Below are 8,387 nucleotides of genomic sequence, written 5' to 3'. Positions count from 1 at the left end.
GCGTGGTGGCTCATGCCTGTAATCCCAGCACTTTGGGAAGCCGAGGCGGGCGGATCACCTGAGGTCAGGAGTTCGAGACCAGCCTGACCAACATGGAGAAACCCTGTCTCTACTAAAAATACAAAATTAGCTGGGCGTGGTGGCACATGCCTGTGATCTCAGCTACTGGGGAGGCTGAGGCAGAAGAATCACTTGAACTTGGGAGGCAGAGGTTGCAGTGAGCTGAGATCGCGCCACTACACTCCAGCCTGAGCAACAAGAGTGAAACTCCACTTAAAAAACAAAAAACAAAACAAAAAAACAAAGATTAGCTGGGCGTGGTGGTGCTTGCCTGTAGTCCCAGCTACTTAGGAAGCTGAGGCGGGAAAATCGCTTGAACCTGGGAGGCGGAGGTTGCAGTGAGCCGAGGTCACGCCACTGCACTCCAGCCTGGGTGCCAGAACAAGACTTTGTCTGAAAAAAAAAAAAAGAAAGAAAAGGAATAGATGTATGGATTTATTTCTGGACACTCATTTTATCCTCTGGATCTATATATGTCTTTTCTTTTTTTTTTTTTTTTTTTTCTGAGACGGAGTCTTGCTGTGTCACCCAGGCTGGAGTGCAGTGGCCGGATCTCAGCTCACTGCAAAGTCCCCCTCCCGGGTTTACGCCATTCTCCTGCCTCAGCCTCCCGAGTAGCTGGGACTACAGGCGCCCGCCACCTCGCCCGGCTAGTTTTTTGTATTTTTTAGTAGAGACGGGGTTTCACCGTGTTAGCCAGGATGGTCTCGATCTCCTGACCTCGTGATCCGCCCGTCTCGGCCTCCCAAAGTGCTGGGATTACAGGCTTGAGCCACCGCGCCCGGCCTATATATGTCTTTTCTTATGTCAGTACCACACAGGTTTGATTATTGTAGGCTTAGTGCCTTTTTGAGCCTCAGTTTATTTTTCTCCTATAAAGGGTTAGGGTTAGGGCAGAAGTAGGTCTCTGGCAGGGGTTTTGGATGAAATGAGCTGGAATATACCATAGCGGCTAGCAGCGTGCTTGGCCTATAGTAGTAGAGGAAGCATTACTGTTATTATCATATGCAAGATGTAGGTTGTGCTTCAAGCCTCCTCCAGAGAGCTGGAAATGTGTAACAGTCAGTTTAGGCTTTAAAACAAAATACCATAGACTAGGTAACTTACAACAGAAATGTATTGCTCATAATTTCTTTTTGAGATGGGGGTCTTGCTCTGTTGCCTAGGCTGGAGTGCAGTGGTGCATTCATGGCTCACTGCAGCCTCTATCTCCTGGGCTCATATGATCCTCCCACCTCAGCCTCCCAAAGTGCTGGGATTACAGGTGTGAGCCACTGTGCCCAGGCTGCTCATAGTTCTGGAGGTGGGAAGTCCAAGATCAAGGCACTGGGAGATTCAGGGTCTGGTAAGGACTCAAACTCTGGCTCACTGTGTCTTCACAAGGTGGAAGGGGTAAAAGAGCTCTCCGGGGACCCCTCTTAAAAGGACACTAATCCCATTCATGAGGGCTCCACCCTTATTCATGAGACTTAACCACCTCACAAAAGACCTACCTCCTAACACTTTCACATTGGGAATTAACTTTCTTTTTCTTTCCCTTTTTAAAATTTTCTTCTTGTATTTTTTCCTTTTTTTTTTTTTGAGACGGAGTGTTGCTCTTGTCGCGCAGACTGGAGTGCAGGAGCACAATCTTGGCTCACTGCAGCCTCCGCCTCCCAGGTTCAAGCGATTCTCCTGCCCAAGCCTCCTGAGTAGCTGGGATCACAGGTACCCACCACCACGCCCAGCTAACTTTTGTATTTTTAGTAGAGATGGGGTTTCACCATGTTTGCTAGGCTGGTCTTAAACTCCTGAGGTCACTCCTGCCCACCTTGGCCTCCCAAAGTGCTGGGATTACAGGCATGAGCCACCACATCCAGTCTCTTCTAGTTTTTTGAGACTATGCAATAAATTATAGTTAACCATATACAGTGGAACATAGGAATTTGTGGGGAGAGGGCACAAACATTCTGTTCACACCATGGCAGTGTGCCGAGGACAGCAGACATCACCATCGGTGCAGAGGCCCGGGAGTGTCAGTCATCAGGCACCGAGGTGTGACTTTACCCTATTCTAGCCACGCTCCCTTGAGCCCAGCCCTGGGCCTGCGTGAAGTGGACAAAAAAGGGCACCTCTTGAGGCCAAGATGCATCGGCTTTCACATGACCTGGTGATACTCTGTGAGTGAGACAGCAGGAAGTTTGCTTGTCACTGAGTGGGGGAGGGCTGGGCCCCAGAATCATTCTAGGGTCCCACCCCCAGATATACCAATGCTGGAAGGCTGTGCTGCAGCCCTGGGACCTACAGTTCTTCCCAGATGTTGCGTTATTGAAAGAACTGTGCAGTGAACACCAATCACCCACCATGCGGATTCCACAATGAACAGCTGACTCTAGTTGCCTTATCTCAGCTGTAGCCACCTGTCCTTCCCTCTATCCACCCATCCATCCACCTTATTTCTTGTTGCATTTCAAAGTAAGTTGCATCCAAAGTAAGAGACATCCATCCACTGCCCCTTTGCATACTTTGGCAGGCATTTCATTAAATACAGTTCAAAATTTGTGTGTGTGTGTGTATGTGTGTGTGTATGTGTGTGTGTGTGTTTTCATAAAACCTGTATTTTAAAAAGAAATTTCCCAGAGTATTCTTCCATGGTGCCAATCCAGGATAGTGGGTAAGACGTTATGTTAAGAACCACCATCCTGATTATTGAGACACATCAGAAGAACCCTTTGTAAGGGTTCCCAGGGTAGGGATTGGTTCCTGGCTCTACCTCCTCCTAGCTGTGTGGTCTGGGGTAGGTCACATCACCTGTCCAAGGCTCAATGTCCTCATCTCTAAATTGGGCTTAAGGAAAGTATCTACTGGCTGGGCGCAGTGGCTCACGCCTGTAATCCCAGCACTTTGGGAGGCCGAGGCGGGCGGATCACGAGGTCAGGAGATCGAGACCATCCTGGCTAACACGGTGAAACCCCGTCTCTACTAAAAATACAAAAAAGTAGCCGGGCGTGGTGGTGGGCGCCTATAGTCCCAGCTACTTGGGAGGCTGAGGCAGGAGAATGGCATGAACCTGGGAGGTGGAGCTTGCAGTGAGCCGAGATCACGCCACTGCACTCCATCCTGGGTGACAGAGTGAGACTCTGTCTCAAAAAAAAAAAAAAAAAGAAAAGTATCTACTTCTTAGGGTTGTCATGAGGAGTAACTGAGTCTCTGCACATGAAGTGCCTGGCATGGTGCTTGGCACATAGTAAGGGCTCAGCTAATAACAGCCTTTGCTATTACGAAGATGTCACTGTATGGATACCCTTCCAGAACAACCCATTTTCTTTTCTTTTTTTTTTTCCTTCAAGACAGAGTTTTGCTCTTGTTGACCAGGCTGGGGTGCAGCAACCCTTTTTCTTAGTAGGGTTCTTTGTTTCTGGAAACCAGAAGCATTCTTGACCTGATCAGCCTGGGAACTGGTGAACAGGCAGATGGAGGATAAAGCCAAGGCCTACAATTCCTATCACCTTACCTTTGTCCTCACTGGTGCAGGTGGCAGGAAGCCCCCTTCCAAGGATATTTGATCTCACTGGGGGGCTGGAGCTTGGGGAGGCTGGCACACGGGGTTGCTTCAGGCCTGAGCGTGAGGGTGATGGATTGTGGTGCGGGGGAGGGGGAATAATCCTCCCTAGAGGGGAGGCTTACCCAACATGTGTCAACAGACCCCAGTTGTCTGCTCATGACGGTAATTTAAGATGCCGATTTCACAACTCCTGGAGCTGGTGAAACACTACAGTCCCTTGGGTGTTTTGCAGATTTAAGGAGCTGCATATTAGTGAACACGCAGGCTGCCTTGGTGCCTGGAGCAGAGCTCACGTTCTAGAGAGAATTTGCAGATTGGAAGCCCATGGGCCAGAATCAGTCCACGGATGACTTTCAGGGGCATGAGGTTTGTTTTTGTTCCTTTGTTTTAGAATTGAATTCATTGCCAGCATTTTTTTTTAAACATGGAGATTATACATGAAAATGTCTTGAGCCAGGTGCGGTGGCTCACACCTGTAATCCCAGCACTTTGGGGGGCTGAGGCAGGTGGATCATCTAAGGTAGGGAGTTCGAGACCAGCCTGGCCAACATGGTGAAACCCCATCTCTACTAAAAATATAAAAAATTGGCTGGGTATGGTGGCAGGCGCCTGTAATCCCAGCTACTTGGAAGGCTGAGGCAGGAGAATCACTTGAACCTGGGAGGTGGAAGTTGCAGTGAGCTGAGATCGTGCCATTGCACTCTAGCCTGGGTGACAGAATGAGACTCCATCTAAAACAAAAACAAAAGAAAATGTCTTGAAAAATCAGATCTAGCAACAATGGGCCCACAGTCCTGCATGACAACCATTGGCTGAGTGTGCTGGACCCCTTTTGCCAGGACATCAGACAGCCAGTTTACCCCTGCTACACCAGGGTTACCTGTCTGTCTGCTGCTGACAACTTAGTTTGAGAACCCAGGCTTTACTGGTAAGATAGACACAGACTCAACTATTTATGGTTCAAAACAGAGGGCAGTGAGTATTATAGCTTAGGGCAGTGGTTCTCCATAGAGGTGATTTAGCACCCTAGGGGACAGTGGCAATGTCTGAAGACATATTTTGGTTGTTTCAACTTGAGGAGGGTGCCATGGTATCTAGTGGGTGGAGAGTGGGATACTGCTCAACATCCTGCAGTGCACAGGACAGCCCCCATGACAAAGATTATCCAGCCCCAATGTCAGTAGGGCTGAGGTTGGGAAACCATGGATTAGGGGCACCGGCAAACTGGCCTGGAGGGAAGAGGTTCATTCCAGTTGTGGGGCTCAAGAAAGGCTCCCTGAAGAGAAGAGGTCTTGCTGGTGAGCAGGCACTTGACGACTAAGCCAGGTTTCAACTGAGAGTGACTGACAGGGAGGCATGTCAGGCAGAGAACAAACAACACAAGCAAAGGTCTAGAGGCACCTTTGATGGGTGGAGGCGGGTGAGAGTGTGAACAGTGAGATGGAGCCTGTGGTTCAAGATACATGAAGTTTGGGGTCAGATGAATTTGGGTTTGAGTTCTGACTCTTACCACTCACTAGCCATGTGGCTTCAGGCTTGTCATTGGCTTGAACCTCAGCTTCATCATCTGTAAAATGGGGATAAGAAATGAGGTTATGTAGGGCCAGACTCATCTATCCGAAGTCCTCCATTTCTACTCTGCGTCCCAGCCACTCTCAACTACTGGCAGTTTGCTACATGCTTCTTGCTTTCTCTCCCCTGTCTGGCCCCTCCATGTGCAGTTCCCTCTGCCTGGAAAGCTCACATTCCAGATGTGTGGATTACACCATCAAGGTGTTATAAACCCGGTGCTGATATGCCCAGACTTGTTTTGAAAAGACCACTCTGCCAGCAACAGGGTGTTGGGCTTGTGGGAGTAGGGTAGGCAATCTAGAGGCCAAGGCAATGATGGGGAATTCCCAGGCTCATATAAGAAGCCTGGGAGCTTCTGCCTTCACCCTAACTCCCTTCCCCATCACTTCTCTGGCCTTAAGGTACCTTGGGGGAAGGTCAGTGAGGACCCACCGGGCATGAACGGGTTGGATTGTCTCTTGGTTAATGTTCCTGCTCCCTTCTCAGCTTAGGAGCCGGGTTACTTTATAGGTCAGGGTTGAGGTGTTGTATTACTCAGCTCTCACACTGCTATAAAGAATTACCCGAGACTGGGGAGTTTATAAAGGAAAGAGGTTTAATTGATTCACAGTTCCGCATGGCTGGGAGGCCTCAGGAAACTTACAATTATGGCAGAAAGGGAAGCAAACATGTCCGTCTTATGTGGCAGCAGGAAGAAGAAGTGCCGAGCAAAGGGGGAAAAGCACCTTATAAAACCATCAGATCTTGTGAGAACTCACTCACTATCACAAGAACAGCATGGGAGTATCCGCCCCCATGATTCAATTACCTCCCATGGGGTCCTTCCCATGGTATGTGGGGATTATGGAAAGTACAATTCAGCAAGAGATTTGGGTGGAGACACAGCTAAACCATATTAGGTGTAGAGGCCAAAACCTCATAGAGGCTATGGGCCAGTCCCCTGGCTTCCTTAAGCCTCAGTTTCCTCACCTGTGTAGAACAGTCTTTTCAGGGTCTGTGGGGGTACATGGGATACTTCCTACAAAGTTCTTACAATAGGACCTGGCTCAATTTTATAAAAATGAAGCTCTTGGCCGGGTGTGGTGGATCACGCCTGTAATCCCAGCACTTTGGGAGGCTGAGGTGGGCAGATCACGAGGTCAGGAATTTGAGACTAGCCTGGCCAATATGATGAAACCCTGTCTCTACTAAAAAATACAAAAATTAGCCAGGCATGTGGCGTGCACCTGTAGTCCCAGCTACTCAGGAGGCTGAGGCAGGAGAATCACTTGAACCCAGGAGGCGGAGGTTGCAGTGAGGTGAGATCGCGCCACTGCATTCCAGCCTGGGTGACAGAGTAAGACTCCGTCTCAAAAAAAAAAAAAGAAAAAAGAAAAAAAAAATCAAGCTCTTGGTGAATACTCTGAATGCCTGGTACTGCAGGAGGCCCTCAGAATTCAAAGTCTCTCTTAAGAACTGACCTTGACTTTAAGGATCGCCTGATTTAGGATTTGTGGACTTTCCTGACTGGGGACATCCAATTTTTAGGGAGAAATTCCTGGGAATTTTATTTGAAAGATGTGCACAAAGATTTAGCTTTTACAGGTGGATCACGAGGTCAGGAGATCGAGACCATCCTGGCTAACACAGTGAAACCCCGTCTCTACTAAAAAAATACAAAACATTAGCCGGACGTGGTGGTGGGCGCCTGTAGTCCCAGCTACTCAGGAGGCTGAGGCAGGAGAATGGCATGAACCCGGGGGGCAGAGCTTGCAGTGAGCCGAGATGGCACCACTGAACTCCAGCCTGGGCAACAGAGCAAGACTCCATCTCAAAAAAAAAGAAAGATTTAGCTTTTAAATAGGTCCACAGTGGTTATATTTATAAAGTGAGAAATTGGAAATAGCCTTAATGTCCAACTATAGGATATTTGTTTAATATGTGATAAGACTTGGCCAGGAGCGGTGGCTCACGCCTGTAATCCCAGCACTTTGGGAGGCTGAGGCAGGCGGGTCACGAGGTCAGGAGATCGAGATCATCCTGGCTAACACGGTGAAACCCCGTTTCTACTAAAAATACAAAAAATTAGCCAGGTGTGGTGGCAGGCGCCTGTAGTCCCAGCTACTCGGGAGGCTGACGCAGGAGAATGGCATGAACCTGGGAGGCGGAGCTTGCAGTGAGCCGGGATCACACCACTGCACTCCAGCCTGGGCGACAGAGGGAGACTCTGTCTCAAAAAAAAAAAAAAATGTGATAAGACAAATCGAGTATTATGCAGTAAGTCAAGAGGAAGCAGATGGACATTTGCTGATACTGAAAGATGTTCATTATTAAGTGAAAACAATATACAAAACACTATTTATGTATCAGTAATAGGCCAGGCGTGGTGGTTCACACCTGTAATCCCAGCACCTTGGGAGGCCAAGGAGGGAGGATTGCGTGATCCCAGGAGTTCAAGGCCACCTTGGGCAACATGGTAAGACCCTGTCTCTACAAAAAATACAAAAATTAGCTGGACATGGTGGTGCACGCCTGTAGTCCTAGTTACTCAGGAGGCTGAGGTGGGAGAATCACCTACGCCCGGGAGGTGAACGCTGTAGTGAGCTGTCACTGTGCCACTGCACTCCATCCTGGGCAACAGAGACCCTGTCTCAAAAAAAATACACACACACACACACACACACACACATTTTAAAACCTGGAGGCTAATATACCTCAAAATTAACAGTGGATATCTATAAGCCGCTTTTACAATTATTTTCTTATTCTACATTTTTCCTTTTCTTTTTTTTTTTATAATAAATGTGCATTTATTTTGTGAAAATAGCAATATATTTTATTAACCTTAAAATTATTTGATGCTATTAAAATATAAATAAAAATAATAATAAAAGAAAGGGCAAGTTTGCCAGCTCTCCCCATCTGCCTCCCCAGCCTTATCTCCTGACTGGATTATTGATCACTCCCAATAAACACAGACTCTTAATTCGTTTCAGTATTTACTAACCTCAAAACAAGGCCATGTAAAGATGAATAATCATACTCTGCAGGTGATCTGCATGCACGCCAAATTTTGAGATGCGTTGAAAGAGGAAGTTCTTTACCTCTCTGCGTTCCATTATTTATTCTCATTTAACCCATTTTCTCCATTCATTCATGAGAGCGTTTATTTACTTTTATCTACGCATGCGCACTCCTCGCTGATACAGAGGGCCGGTTCGCCCGGCGGTCC

At 47.9% G+C, this 8,387-nt stretch overlaps 1 long non-coding RNA gene across 1 annotated transcript; it reads right to left on the bottom strand.

Annotated features, from left to right (window-relative positions):
* Positions 1–4,609: 4,609 nt before the first annotated feature.
* Positions 4,610–8,265, bottom strand: LOC112614224. Its single transcript, XR_003117055.1, has 2 exons — positions 8,163–8,265; positions 4,610–5,171 (listed from the first exon to the last, which is right to left on the bottom strand). It is a non-coding gene; the product is annotated as an uncharacterized LOC112614224 (long non-coding RNA).
* Between the last annotated feature and the right edge of the window lie 122 nt (positions 8,266–8,387).

The sequence above is a fragment of the Theropithecus gelada genome, chromosome 20 (assembly GCF_003255815.1).
Source record: "Theropithecus gelada isolate Dixy chromosome 20, Tgel_1.0, whole genome shotgun sequence".
In the NCBI taxonomy this organism is placed as follows: domain Eukaryota; kingdom Metazoa; phylum Chordata; class Mammalia; order Primates; family Cercopithecidae; genus Theropithecus; species Theropithecus gelada.
This window is presented reverse-complemented; position numbering and strand designations above follow the sequence as displayed.